At 42.2% G+C, this 15964-nt stretch overlaps 1 long non-coding RNA gene across 1 annotated transcript in view; it reads right to left on the minus strand.

The window, feature by feature from the left end:
• Window positions 1-13112: 13112 nt before the first annotated feature.
• Window positions 13113-15964, minus strand: part of LOC122562540 — a 28046-nt gene continuing 25194 nt past the window's right edge. Inside the window, exon 3 of the long non-coding RNA XR_006315352.1 lies at window positions 13113-14198. This is a non-coding gene — a long non-coding RNA (uncharacterized LOC122562540). The remainder of the gene's footprint in view (window positions 14199-15964) is intronic.

Consider the following 15964-nt stretch of genomic DNA (forward strand, 5'->3'; position numbering starts at 1 on the left):
TGCAACATCAGCGGTCATGCTGTAATTGCTAGTATGCTGAAGAAGGTTTTAAGTCTGTCTTCTGACATTGGCAGTATCTTAGCTCACCTATAACCCCTCACACATAGACTCATAGAGTTGTAGAGTCATATAGTACAGAAACAGACCCTTCGGTCCAACCAGTCCATGCTGACCAAATCCCCAAACTAAACTAGCCCCACCAAACTAAACTAGTTGAATATGGCTATTTGCCCCATTGATTCTATCCACCATTCAATTAGACCATGGCTGATCTGATTAAACTGCCGTTTCCCCATTACCTTGCTAATTAAAAATCTATCTGTCTCAGCCTTGAATATACTTGATGACCCAGCCTCGAAAGCCCTCTGCAGTAAAGAATTCCAAGCATTCATGACTTCTAAGAAGAAATTTCCTCTCATTTCTGTCTTCAATGGTAACCTTTATTTTAAGTTTATGCCCTTTGGTCCCAAACTCTCATACGAGGGGAAACAACTTTTCTACATCTGGTCAAGCTCTTTAGGAATCACATCTGTTTCAACAAAGTAACTTTTCATTTACTGTATTTAAATCCGATGTGTACACGCCCAACCTACTCAATCTCTCCTCATAAGGGCATCCTCTCCTTTGCGCAGGAGCAACCAAGTGAACATTTTCTGGACTACATCCAATGCCAGTACATGTTTTCTCAGATGACCAGCCCAAAACCGATCATAGAATTTTAATTATGGTCTAGCTACTGCCTTGTATAGTTTTAGCAAAGTTCTCCTATTTTTATACCCTGTTCCATTTGAAATAAAGGCCAAATTTCCATTTGCCTTGCCTATAATCCACTAAACATGTATGTAGGCCAGCATTTATTGCTTATCCCTAGTTGCCTTCTTGAACTGCTGCAGTCCACATGATATAGGTGGACCCACAATACAGTTAAGAAGGGAGTTCCAGGATTTTGACTCAGCGACTGTTAAAGGAAGGATATTAATAAACTAGAGAAGATTCAGAAGAGATATAAGAGTATATTGCTGGGTTTTGAGGGTTTGAGTTATAAAGAAAGGCTGGAGAGGCTGGAACTTCCTTCACTAGAGTGTAGGAGGTTGAAAGGTGACCTTATATAGATAGGGCTGATGGTAGGTGTCTTTTCCCTAGGGCGGGGGATTTCAAGACAAAGGGGGATATTTTTAAGGTGAGAGGAAAGAGATTTTAAAAAGATATAATGGGTGAATCTTTTACACAGAGGGTGGTCTACTTGTGGAATGAACTTCCTGAGAAAGCAATGGATGTGGGTACAAATACATCATTTAAAAGACATTTAGATAAGTGCATGAATAGGAAAGGTTAGGAGGGATATGGGCCAGGAACAGGTAGGTGGGAGTAGTTTAGTTTGGGGTTATGTTCAGCATGGACTGGTTGGACCAAAGAGTCTGTTCCCCTGCTGTTTGACTCTATCACTGTGTCAGTGAAAGAATGGCAATAACTGTTTTTGCCATTGTTGTTTCTGGTCCCTCCATCGATGCCAGGTGATCTGTCCAGTTTCATTTCTTTGTTGAGCCTTCATTTTAATTGATAAAACTGAGTAGCTTTCTAGCCTATTAGAGGGCAGTTGAAAGTCAACCACACCTGAAGTTACACGTAGGCCAGAGCAGGTGGGGAAGGCAGATTTCCTTCCCTGAAGACCATTAGTGAACCTGTTGGGTTTTTGCAACAATCAACAATGGTTTCCTGGTCATTAGTAGATTCTTGATTCAATTCAATGAATTAAAATTCCTCCATCTGCCGTAGTGGGATTTGAACCCAGATCCCCAGAGCATTAGCTTAGTTTCTGCATTAACAACCTAGCGATGTAGTCTTTTGGCCATTGCCTCCCCACAGACAGAGAGTCCTTTATGTTAACCTCAGCTGGTGTGGGAATTGAACCCATTCTGTTGGCGTTACTTTGTATGACAAATCAGCTGTCCAGTCAACTAAACTAACTGAGCCCCCTTTGTGACTCATGCACAAGGATACTTAAATCCCTCTCTGCTGCAGTTTTCTGTTATTTTTACCATTTAATTAATATTTACTTCTTTCTTCCTTCCAAAGTGTATAACCACTTTGGAAGGAAAGTTTGTGCCAAGTTTGTGCCCACTCACATTACCTGTCCACAAGCTCCTTATATCATCTTCACCATTCACTTTCTCACTAACTTTTGTATATTGCACAAACATCGTGATAATGCATTCACTTCCCTCATCCAAATCAATAATATATATTGTAAATAATTCTGGCCCCAGCACTGAGCTCATGGCACTCCACCAGTCGTAAATTGCTATCCTGAAAATATCCCCTTTATCCCAATTCTGTCTTCTATTAGTTAGTCAATCCTCTGTCTATGCTAATCTCTGTCTTTCATCACCAGGGGGTTTTAACAAGTACATTGTTAAACACCTTTTACAAATTCAAATATATTACATCTATTGGTTCCTCGTTATCATGCTTGTTACTGCTGAAAGAATTTTAAAACATTTGTTAGGTACAAAAGGCTGTATTAGTGAGTACACTGGGTTCTTTCTTGATTATATGTTTTTGGAGATAAGTCTCTTGATTAAACTTAAAATATAAGCCATAACTATTAATTTAACCTGGGGCAGTGTTTTGTAGAGGAATAAGACGGTGTTATTTTCTGGGTCTGTAGATTGTGAAGGAGCAAAAATGGCCTTTGCAGTGATGTGTATTTCTTGTCAGATGTGGTAGTTTAAAGAGAGTTTAAGGCTTGCTGCAGATTATATCTACCATAAATGCTGTTGGATGCGAATCTTATCAGATCGAGTGGATTGGTTGGAGAGACAGATAGAACCGATGAGGAATTTGCAACAGCAACAGTATGTGATGGATGGCAATTATAGGAAGAGGGGAAAGTCTCAGATACAGTTACATAGATGGGTTAACTCCAGGAAGAGTAAGAGAGGTAGGCACCTAGGACAGGAGTCTTTTGTGGATATACCCATTTCAAACAGATATGCTGTTTTGGAAAATGTAGGGGGTGATGGATTCTTAGGGGAACGTAGCACGAACAGCCAAGTTCCTGGTATAGAGATTGGCTCTAATGCAATAAGGGTTAAATTGGCTTCCAAGAGATCAGTTGTGTTAGGGGATTCTGTAGTTTGAGGTACAGACAGACGTTTCTGTGGCCAGCAGAGAAAAAGCAGAATGGTGTGTTGTTTCCCTGGTGCCAGGATCAAGGATGTCTCAGAGAGGGTGCAGAATGTTCTCACGGGGGAGAGGGGCCAGTAAGAGGTCATTGTCCACATTGGAACCAACAATATAGGAAGAGAAAAGGTTGAGATTCTGAAGGGAGATTACAGAGAGTTAGGCAGAAATTTAAAAAGGAGGTCCTCAAGGGCAGTAATATCTGGATTACTCCCAGTGCTATGAGCAGGAATGAGGGCAGGAATAGGAGGATAGAGCAGATGAATGCATGGTTGAGGAGCTGGTGTATGGGAAAAGGATTCACATTTTTGGATCATTGGAATCTCTTTTGGGGTAGAAGAGTGACCTGTACAAGAAGGACAGATTGCACCTAAATTGGAAGGGGACTAATATATTGGCAGGGAAATTTGCTAGAACTGCTTGGTGGGGGGGGAGGAGGGGGAGGTGGGTGGGACCCAGGGAGATAGTGAGGAAAGCGATCGATCTGAGACTGGTACAGTTGAGAACAGAGGTGAATCAAACAGTCAGGGAAGGCAGGGAAAAGGTAGGACTAATATATTAAACTGCATTTATTTCAATGCAAGGGCCTAACAGGGAAGGCATGGTTAGGAACATGGGACTGGGATATCATAGCAATTACAGAAACATGGCTCAGGGATGGGCAGGACTGGCAGCTTAATGTTCCAGGATACAAATGCTCCAGGAAGGATTGAAAGGGAGGCAAGAGAGGAGGGGGAGTGGCATTTTTGATAAGGGAGGTTAGGAACATGGGACTGGGATATCATAGCAATTACAGAAACATGGCTCAGGGATGGGCAGGACTGGCAGCTTAATGTTCCAGGATACAAATGCTCCAGGAAGGATTGAAAGGGAGGCAAGAGAGGAGGGGGAGTGGCATTTTTGATAAGGGATAGCATTACAGGCAGCACTCCAACATGCTGAAATTTACATCTCTCCTGCTCAGTGTCCTCATCTTCCTCCTTGTGCATCCATCACATCTCCTCTTTGCTTGTACCAGTTGTGCAGAATGCAGCATGCTTGGATTATGTGGGACACTCTGTCTGGGCTGTACCACAAGGGCCCCCGCAGGCCAATCCAAGTATCAGAACTTCATCTTCAGGATGCCTACTGTCTGTTCCATGATGGCCTTAATGAAGAATGGGCTGCATTGCTCAGCATTAGTCAGGAGTTGTTTAATCAAGTCATTAGCCATGGTCACAGAGGGTACCATTTGTCTCCCAGTAACCATCATTTAAGGCATCCAGTCCTTGAAGCAAAGCAAGAATATATAGATGAATTGTATGTGATGGAATGAAACTCTTTCTAACTGATGCACTCAGCAATGTTATACTCTGATGTTCTCAATGTAAAGTGTGGACAGTCTGAAGTGTCTTGCACCTGGGTCAAGTCAGCTATACTGCCTGCGCTACAGCACTGACCTTGTCACAGGGAAATAGGATGAAAATGGCATGATCTTGCAACAACCTTGATGGTGGATGGTTGAGAAATCCCACATAGGTCCCCAGTGGATTCTTGGAAGGAGCCAGTAACATAACAATTTAGCACAGCTGTCATTGTGATGGTCAATGGCATCACGATGGGATGACCATGTCATAGAGTCATAGAGTCCTCCAGCACAGAGACAGGCCCTTTGGCCCAAAGTGACCCATGCCGTCCAAAATGTCCATGATGCTAACCCTATTTCCCTGCACTTGGTTCATATCCTTCTAATCCTTTACTATCCATGTATTTGTCCAAGTGCCTTTAAATGTTGCTCATGTACCTGCCTCAACCTGCCATAACTCATTCCATATGTGGACCACCCTTTGTTTAAAAAAAGAGTTGCCCCTCAGATTCTTTCCCTCTAACCTTAAACTGATGCCCTCTAGTCCTTGATTCCCCAACTCTGGGAAAAAGACTGAGTGCATTTACCCTAACCGTGCCTCTCATGATCTTATACGCTTCTCAGATGCTCCTGAGTCTCCTACACTCTAAAGAAAAAAGTCTTAGCTTGTCTAACCTCTCCCTATAACTCAGACCATTGAGTCCAGGCAACATTCTTGTAATTTTTTTCTGCACTCTTTCCAGTTTAATAACATCCTTCCTATAGCAAGGTGACCAAAACTGAACACAATACTCCAAGTGCAGCCTCATCAATGTCCAGTCTAACCACTGTATAACTTCCCAACTTCTATACTCAGTGTCCTGACTGATAAAGGAGAGTGTGCCAAAAGCCTTCTTCACTGCCCTGTCTCCCTGTGACTCCACTTTCAGAGAACTGTGCACCTGAATTTCAAGATCCCTCTGTTCTACTACACACCTGAAGGCCGTACCATTCACCATGAAACTCGTACCTTGATTTGACTTTACAAAATGCAAGACCTCACACTTATCTACATTAAAATCTATTTGACATTTCTCGGCCTTTCAGCTGATCAAGGTCCTGCTGCAATTTCTGATAACCTTTCTTACTATCCACAATACCGCCTATTTTAGTGTCATCTGCAAACTTGTATATTCTCATCTAAATCATTGATCTATATGGACTTCAGTAAGGCGTTTGACAAGGTTCCCCATGGGAGACTGATTCGCAAGGTTAGATCTCATGGAATACAGGGAGAACTAGCCATTTGGATACAGAACTGGCTCAAAGGTAGAGGGTGGTGGTGGAGGGTTGTTTTTCAGACTGGAGGCCTGTGACCAGTGGAGTGCCACAAGGATCGGTGCTGGGTCCTCTACTTTTTGTCATTTACATAAATGATTTGGATGCAAGCATAAGAGGTACAGTCAGTAAGTTTGCAGATGACACCAAAATTGGAGGTGTAGTGGACAGTGAAGAGGGTTACCTCAGATTACAACAGGATCTGGACCAGATGGGCCAATGGGCTGAAAGGTGGCAGATGGAATTTAATTCAGATAAATGCGAGTGCTGCATTTAGGGAAAGCAAATCTTAGCAGGACTTATACACTTAATGGTAAGGTCCTGGGGCATGTTGCTGAACAAAGACCTTGGAGTACAGGTTCATAGCTCCTTGAAAGTGGAGTCACAGGTAAATAGGATAGTGAAGAAGGCATTTGGCATACTTTCCTTTATTGGTCAGAGTATTGAGTACAGGAGTTGGGAGGTCATGTTGCGGCTGTACAGGACATTGGTTAGGCCACTGTTGGAATATTGCATGCAATTCTGGTCTCCCTGCTATGGGAATGGATGTTGTGAAACTTGAAAGGGTTCAGAAAAGATTTACAAAGATGTTGCCAGGGTTGGAGGATTTGAGCTATAAGGAGAGGCTGAACAGGCTGGGGCTATTTTCCCTGGAGCATCGGAGGCTAAGGGGTGACCATATAGAGGTTTACAAAATTATGAGGGGCATGGATATGATAAACAAAGTCTTTTCCCTGGGATTGGGAAGTCCAGAACTAGAGGGCATAGGTTTAGTGTGAGAGGGGAAAGATATAAAAGAGACCTAAGGGGCAACTGTGACACACAGAGGGTAGTACGTGTATGGAATGAGCTGCCAGGGGATGTGGTGGAGGCTGGTACAATTACAACATTTAAGAGGCATTTAGATGGGTATATGGATAGGAAGGGTTTGGAGGGATATGGGCCGAGTGCTGGCAGGTGGGTCTAGATTGGGTTGGGATATCTGGTCGGCATGGACGGGTTGGACCGAAGGGTCTGTTTCCATGCTGTACATCTCTATGACTCTATGAGGTATAGTTTGCCCTTCATGAAGCCATGTTGATTCTGTTTGAGCATATGTATTTCTAAGCTCATTCCTGGTGTTGTGTGATTTTTAACTTTGTACACCCCAGTCCAACACCGGCATCTCCAAATCATATCAGGTTCAGGGTTACTTATCAGCATTTAGCTCCATTAGATTACAGCCATGAAATCATACAGCATGGAAACAAACCTTTGGGTTCAACTCATCCAGATATCCCAATCTGACCTAGCTCCATTTGTCCATTTGGCCCATATCCCTCTAAATCCTTTCTATTCATATACCCATCCAGATGCCTTTTAAAAGTAGTAGTTGTACCAGCCTCCACTACTTTGTCTGGTAGCTCATTCCATACACACACCACCCTCTGTGTGAAAAAGTTATCCCTCATGTCCATTTTGAATCTTTCCCCTCTCATCTTCAACCCATGCCCTCTTGTTTTGGATCCCCGAGGAAAATACCTTGCCTATTCATCTTATCTATGCCCCTGGTGATTGTTTGTTTGAGTTGAGTTTGAGTTTATTTATTCTTGTCACAAAACCAAGATACAGTGATAAGTATTGTTTTATGTGCTGTATGGGCAGATTGTACCATACACAGTGCATCAGGGTAGCAGAACAAAGTGCAGAATACATAAACCGATATAAGGTTACCCCTCAGCCTCCAAAGATAGCCCCAGCCTATTCAGCTTCTCCCTATAACTCAAACCCTCCAGTCCCTGCAACATCCTTGCATATCTTTTCTTAGATGAGGGGCCCAAAACTGTTCATAGTATTTTAATTGTGGTCTGACTACTGTCTTGTATAGTTTTTGCAATGTTTTCCTATTTTATAGTCCATTCCATTTGAAATAAAGGCCAAATTTCTACTTGCCTTGCATATAATCCACTGAACTTGTATGTAGGCCAGCATTTATTGCCTGTCCCTAGTTGCCTTCTTGAACAACTGCAGTCCATGTCTACAGGTCGACCCACAATACAGTTAGGAAGGGAGTTCCAGGATTTTGACCCAGGATTTCTGCACTCTCTCATGTTTAACAGTAGCCTTCCTATTACAGGGAGATCAGAATTGTACACAGCACTCTAAAAGTGACCTTACCAATGTCCTGTACATCTGCAACATGATATCCTAACTCCTATACTCAATTTTCTGACCAATGAAGGAAAGCATGCCAAAAGCCTTCTTCACCATCCTGTCTGCCTGCGACTCCACTTTCAAGGAACTATGCACCTGCAACCCTAGGACTCTTTGTTTGGCATTCTGTATTCCTGATGAAGGGCTTTTGCCCGAAACATCAATTTTACTGCTCCTCGGATGCTGCCCGAACTGCTGTGCTTTTCCAGCACCACTCTACTCCAACACTCCCCAGGACCCTACCATTAACTGTGTAAATCCTGCCCTGATTTGCCTAATCAAAATGTTACACCTCACATTTATCTAAATTAAACTTCTTCTGCCACTACTTTGCCCTTTGGCCCATCTGATCAAGGTCCCATTGTACTCAAGGATAATCTTCTTCATTGTCTACAATATCACCAATTTTGTCATCTCTACACTTACTAACCATACCTCCTATGTTCACATCCAAATCATTTCTACAAATGACGAAAATCATTGAACCCAGCACCAATCCTTGTGACAAACTGCTAGAAACAAGCTTTCAGTCCAAAAAGCAACTCACTACTACCACCCTCTGTCTCCTACCTTCAAACCAATTTTGTATCCAATTGGTTAGCTCCCCCGGATCCCATGTAATCTAACCTGACTAACCAATCTACCATGCGGAACCTTGTCAAATGCTTTGCTGAAGTCCATACAGACAACGTTCACTGCTCTGCCATCATCAGTCTTCTACGTCACTTCTTCAAAAACTCAATTAAGTTAGGAGACACAATTTCTCACACACAAAGTCCATGCTAACTAGCCCTAATCAGTCCTTGCCTTTCCAAATGCAGGTAAATCCTGTCCCTCAGGATCCCCTCCAACAGCTTATCCATCACTGATATAATGCTCACTGTTGAAACATTCCCTGGCTTTTCCTTATATAACTTTCTTAAATAATGCCACCTCATTAACCAATTTCCAATCTTCCGACACCTCACCCTCGGCTGTCAATGATAGAAATATCCAGAAAGGGGCCCAGCAATCTCTTCCCTAGCTTCCCACAAAGTTCTAGGAAAGACCTGATCAGATTCCAAGGATTTATCTACCTATCTGTGTGTTAAGATCTCCAGCAGCTCATCGTATTATGAACTATTTTCAAAGCATCACTATTTATTTTGCCAAGTTCCCTAGTTTCCATGTCCTTTTCCATGGGAAATGCTGATGCACAATGTTAGTTTAGTATCTCACCCATCTGTTGTGATTCCACACCTAGCCACACTGATAAAATGTACTTATAAAGTCTCTTTGAGTTCTCGTTAACTTTATTTGCCAAAACTATCTCATGTCTCTTTTTTGCCTTCCTATTTCTCCCTTAAGTACACTCCTATTGCCCTTATACTCTTCTAGGGCTTCACTTGATCCCAGCTGTCTATGTCTGACATATGCCTTCTTTTTCTTGATCAGAGCATCAATTTCTCTGGTCATCCAGCATTCCCTCCAACCTACACACTAACAGGAAATACAATCTCTGAAGTCTCGGTATTTCATTTTTAAAGGCCTCTCACTTCCAAATTGTCCCTTTACCTGCAAATAGCCTCCCCTAATCAACTTTTGAAATTTCCTGTCTAATATCGCCAAAATTGGCCTTTCTCCAAAGTAGAACTTTAATTTTTAGATCAGGTCTATCCTTTTGCACAACTATTTCAAAACTAATAGAATTATGATCACTGGCCCCAAAGTGCTCTCTCACTGACATCTCAGTCATTACCCTGTCTTATTTCCTGAGAGAAGGTCATGTTTTGCTCCTTCTCTCGTATGTATATTCACATACGGAATAAGAAAATATACTTATATAGACTTAACAAAATCCTCCCCATCTAAGCCCTTAATACGATGACAGTCCCAGTCTATGTTTGGAAAGTTAAAATCCCCGACCATTGCAACCCTATTAGGTTGATGTATGGTGCATCAACGGTTGGCACTGCTGCCTCACAGTGCTATTGACCCAGGTTCAATTCCGCCCTCGGGTGACTGTGTAGAGTTTGCATGTTCTTGTCGTGTCTGCGTGGTTTACCACTGGGTGCTCCAGTTTCCTTCCACAGTCCAACAGGTGCCGATTAAGCAAATTAGCTATGATAAACATAGGGATAGGGTAGAGCAATGGGTCTGGGTGGGATGTTCTTCAGATGGTCAATGTGGATTTGATGGGCCTCATAGTCTGCTTCCATACTGTAGGAATTCTATTATTTTGAAGGAAGTAGCTGAAAGGATAGTGGAGGCATTAATGGTAATCTTTCTGGTATCACTGTAGTCAGGGAAGGTCGCAGAGGACTGGAAAATTGCTAATGTAACTGCCCCTACCCCCCCCCCCCCCACCAGTTTAAGAAGGGAGTAAGGCAAAAGATGGGAAGTTCTAGGCTGATTTGAGGAGGTAATGAGCAGGTTAGACCAAGGAGAGCCAATTGATGTTATATCTTTGGACTTCCAGAAGCATTTTGATAAGGTGCTTCACAGGAGGCTGCTGAGTAAGATAAGGCCCCTGGTGTTAGAGGCAAGGAGAGAAAGCAGAGAGTGGGGATAAAAGGTCCTTCTCAGGATGGAAGCCAGTGACTAGTGGTGTTCCGCAAGGTTCAGTGTTCAGACCACAACTTTTCACTTTATGCATTAATGATCTGAATAAAGGAACTGAGGGCATTCTGGCTAAGTTTGCAGATGACACAAAGAGAGGTGAGGGGGCAGGTAGTATGGAGGAGGCAGGGAGATTGCAGAAAGATTTAGGCAAATGAGGAGATTAGGCAAAGAAATGGCAGATCAAATACTATGTGGGAAAGTATTCTTCCACTTTGGTAGGAAGAATAGAGGCATGGACTGTTTTCTAAATGGCAGAAAATTCAGAAATCTGGGGTACAAAGGGACTTGGGAGTCCTAGTCCAGGATTCTCTTAAGGTAAACTTGCAGGTTGAGTCAGTACTTAGGAAAACAAATACAATGTTATCATTCATCTCAAGAGGACTAGAATATAAAAGCAGGGATGTACTTCTGAGGCTTTAGAAGGCTCTGGTCAGACCACATTTAGAGTATTGTGAGCAATTTTAAGCCCATACCTCAAGAAGGATGGGATGCTGCCTGAACTACTGTGCTCTTCTAGCACCACTAATCCAGAATCTGGTTTCCAGCATCTGCAGTCATTGTTTTTACCTCAAGAAGGATGTATTGGCCCTGGAGCAGGTCCAGAGAAGGTTTATGAGAACAATCCCAGGAATGAAAGGCTTAACATATGAGTAACATTTGAGGGCTCTGGGACTATACCCGATGGAGTTTAGAAGGAAGAGGAGGGAGATCTGATTGAAATTTACAGAATACTGAACAGCATGGAGAGACTGGACATTGGGAAGGTGTTTCCATTGGCAAGAGAGACGAGGACCTGAGGGCACAGACTTAGAATAAAGTGAAGATCCTTTAGAACGGAGGTAAGGAGAAACATCTTCAGCCAGAGAGTAGTGAATCTGTGGAATTCACTGCCACAGAAGGCTATGGAGGCCATGTCACTGAGTATATTTAAGGCAGAGATAGATAAGTTCTTGATTGCCAAGGGGATCAAACGTTATGGGGAGAAAGTGGAAAAACGGGATCGAACAAACTATCAGCCATGACTGAATGGTGGAGTAGATTCGATGGGCCGAATGGCATAATTTCTGTTGCTATGGTCTTATTCTTACAGATATCCAAAATCACCTTACGTATTTGTTTCTTGATTCCTGCTGATTATTGAGGGGCCTGTTGTACAATTCCAACAAGGTGATCATCCCTTTCTTATTTCTCAGTTCCACCTAAATAATTTCACTGGACAATAACCCAGGAAAAGCCTCCCTAAGTACGGCCAAAATGTTATCCCTAACCAAAACACTGCTCCCCCTCCTCTCTTGCCTCCCTTGCTATCCTTCCTGTAGTATCTATACCCTGGAATATCAAGCTGCCAGTCCTGTCCATCCCTGAACTGCACTTCTGTAATAGCTATGATAACCCAGAATCATGTTCCCAACCATGCCCTGAGTTCATATGCCTTAACTGTTAGGCCTCTTGCAATGAAGTAAATATAGTTTTATTTGGCTATTTGACTCTCACCCCTTATCTACTGTACCAGCCTCAGCCTGATCTCTTTTCTTACTATCACTTTGGTTTCCACATCACTTCCCACCCCCCACCCCTTATTAGTTTAAAGACTTCTGAGTAGCACTAGCAAATGTCCTGCAAGAAAATTGTTCTGCTTCCACTTCAGGTGGAACCTGTTCCTCTAATATCAGTCATTTCTACCCCAAAGAGATCCCAATGGTCCAAAAATGTGAATCTTTGCCCACTGCACCAGCTCTTTGGCCCTGTATTCATATGCTCTATCCTCCTATTCTTACTGTCACACGCAGGTAGTACTGGCAGTAGTCCAGATATTACTACCCTTAAGGACCTACATTTTAACCTACTGCTTAGTTTCCTATATTCTATCTTTTCTGAAATGATAGTTATTGTATGTATTTCCTCCACCCATTTTGCCCTTGATTATTTTGAATTTTTGGAATAATATTAGTGTCTTCAATCATGAAGATTTAATGCAGACAATGCATTGAACTCCTCTGCCATTTCTTGGCTCCCCAGTATTAACCCAGCCTCATCCTTGAGGGAACTATGTTCACTTTGACACATCTCTTTTCTATATATTTAAAATAGCCGTTACTGTTCTTTTTACATTATTGCTAGATTGCCCTCAAATTTTATCTTCTCCCTCTGTGTTATATTTTGGTCAACTTTTGTTGGTTTTTAAGACTTTCCAATCCTCTGTCTTTACCAGTAATCTTTGCCACATGGCAGGTTTCTTTTCCCAATTCGATACTAATTGTGTCAGTAGTCAGTAAATTGTCTTCAAAACTGTATGCTTTCTTCATTGACTTATTGACTTTAGTCAAGCAAATTAATGTACATAACTGCATCGAATGTGCAGCTTCCTCTCAAATCAATGAAGTTCAGAAGGCTTCTTTTATGCTTTCTTACAATGCAGGAGAAAAGTGATTCAGTTTAAACCATGTCTCTAAAGACCTATTTATTGTACGGCATGACAAAACTACAAGTTCAGATGACCAAAGCTGAATACATTTCCCTCAAGGCTGATATATAAGTAGACTGTCCCAACTCAGTACACATGCTTGAAAATCTCAGGATAATGAGTTAGCTATTTAGGAATGAGATAAAGAGAAATATCTTTACTCAAAGGGCTGTGAATTTTTGGAATGCTCTACCCTAGAGAGCTGTAGATACTCAGGCGTTGAGTAGTCATTGAGTCAAGAGAAGTCAATAGGTTTTTGGGTACTAAGGGATTTAAATAAAGAAACAAGCTCAAGGGTTCAAACTGTCTCTTCCTGTTCCTTATTTTCTTATAAAGTATTAAATTAGTGAACTCTGTGGATTTTCTATATTGATTGTTAAAATCCACAGGCGCATATTAATTACACTAACTACCGTGATTCCAATCTCCTATATCACAGCCTCAGAGAACATGGGGAAACTGCAAACAAGGGGAAAATGCCTTTTGCTCTGTGTCAGGATCATACAGTTTTCACATAAGTGTTTTTAGATCAGAACCTGCCCTGCAGTCATTGCAAATTCACATCTGTAATTTTATTAACAATGGGGTAAAGCATTGCTCCAGTTAAAACGGAGAGAACTAGACAGATTTTGTAATTTCCGCTGCCATAGACACAAAGCCAACTTTGTCACTCATTACAAAACAGATTTGAGAGAATCAATTTCCACTTTCTTTTACTAAGGAAAAAAATACATTCAAGGATAAAACATTCTTGAGTCCCTCCCCACCCCCTCACAAAGTGCCCAGAGCTCACTCCTGCATTAAATTGTTCTGATTTAATCCACTTCTCCCTCTGCACAGATTTATTTCAGTCCTCGCACAACAGGTTATGGAAAAACAAATGCATCCTGAGTTAAAGCTGTCAACCTTGCTAACTTAAATGTCTGGGATCACTAATTTTATTCCAAGTGATTTCAGCAGAGACCGAAGAACGAGCTTGGGACTCCACTCCATTTCACAGCAGATCAACCAGGCAGATGTATCAACAAATCCATTGCAAGTCTGTTACAGGATCCCATGCAAAAAATGCTTGTGTTGGACACTTCCAATAAACACCTGCATACATAGAAAAGACAGTGAGTTTATTTTTTATTTCATATACATATATTTAATTTCAAGATACTTGTATGCCCATTTCATCAGCTGCTGTCCCTGCAATAATTTTAAACATTTTGCAAGATGACTGGAACAAGATTTACACTACTTCATATATTTATAACCACTTTTGATGTTTGAAAGGATTTTACAGTCAAATAAGTATCTTCTGATGTATAATCACAACTATATTGTAGGAAATGCAGCAAATGGCACTTCATAAACTCTTGCAAGCAGCAATGTAAAAATGACCAAACAATCTGTTGATGAAAAGACAATTATCAGTCAGGTTATGGGATAACATCCCTGGCTCTTCCAGAAAATGATGTCATAGGATCTTTTACAGCAGGAGGCTAGAAGAACACAGCAAGGGAGGCAGCATCAGGGGGGTGGAGAAGTCAAAGTTTCTGGTGTAACCTTTATAGCTACCTGAATAGGCTTTTGGTTTAACCTCTCATTTGAAAGACCGCAACTTCATTAGAATGTCAGTCTGGAATTTTGTGCTCAAGCACTGGAGTGGGAATAAACCCAGAGGTGCACCAAAAAAAAAGTTACTGAAGTAACTCACAGAGGGCAGTATCCAGAAACATGTGCACAGGACTTGACACTGGTCCGGCTTCCTTAGAGTCAGCTCAGAGAGTGAACAGAACTTCTGACACTCCTGTTTATATCTGTCAGCCAGAGCTCCCTGATAGGGGCCACTAACCTGGTCCAATCAGGGAACTCATGTTCTATGAGATCTACTTGGCTTACTTTGTTACAATCACCCAATCCCTCCCCTTCTACGTATTGGGACATAGGCCTGTCCTTTTTAATGTAACTTCTCCTGGGGTGTTTTCGCAGAATCCACTTTAGTTCCACCTACTTAACCTTAGATATGGAGAGGGAGGGGATAATCAGACTGTAGCCTGCCTCTTGTGCCTGGAGCATCTCTGAAGAAATGCATCCTCATCATCAGGCAGTAAAGGTATCAAGGATGTGACATCCACCATGTCCATCTCAGACTCTGAGGTTCCTTCAACATTACATGGACAGATAAGAATCCACGGATTCCAACAGCCTTTCTGGGCATTCTGAGGAGCCGGAGATGTTTTGCTACTGCTCTGTTTGTGAGTTTGCAGCTTTCATGTGGTCCATGTGCTTGTTCAGGACCACCTCAGTGACCCAAACTTTGTATGTCACAAGACTTGACCTCACGTTGAACATGCCTTTTATCCATGCAGGGCCATTCCCATGGCTTCAGCACAGAACTTCATCCCCTGAAGTAAACACTCTCTCAAGTAGTCTTATGTCCAACATTGCTGTTCCTGATGCCATTTCATCACCTTCCTCCAGGGTCCAGATTTAACCTGGTGCTCTCCCCATTAGCAACTCTGTTGGACCTGTCCCTGTAGTTAAGTGAGGAGTGGTCCCATAATCAAAAAGGAACCAGGACAGTTTGGCATTAAGTGAAGCTATAGGCTGTTTCATTAAGCCTGTCAAAGTTTGTACTGCTCTTTTCCCCAGACCACTGGACAACAGACATTATGGAGCTGTCCTTATATGTTGAATGAAAATACTCAGCTTTAGGAAATACTTGAATTCCTTGCTGGTAAATAGAGTCATAGAGATGTACAGCACGGAAACAGACCCTTCAGTCCAAACTGTCCATGCCAACCAGATATCCCTACCCAATCTAGTCCCACCTGCCAACACCTGCCCCATATCCCTCCAGATCCTTCCTATTC

This window comes from Chiloscyllium plagiosum, chromosome 25, assembly GCF_004010195.1.
Source record: "Chiloscyllium plagiosum isolate BGI_BamShark_2017 chromosome 25, ASM401019v2, whole genome shotgun sequence".
Classification (NCBI taxonomy): domain Eukaryota; kingdom Metazoa; phylum Chordata; class Chondrichthyes; order Orectolobiformes; family Hemiscylliidae; genus Chiloscyllium; species Chiloscyllium plagiosum.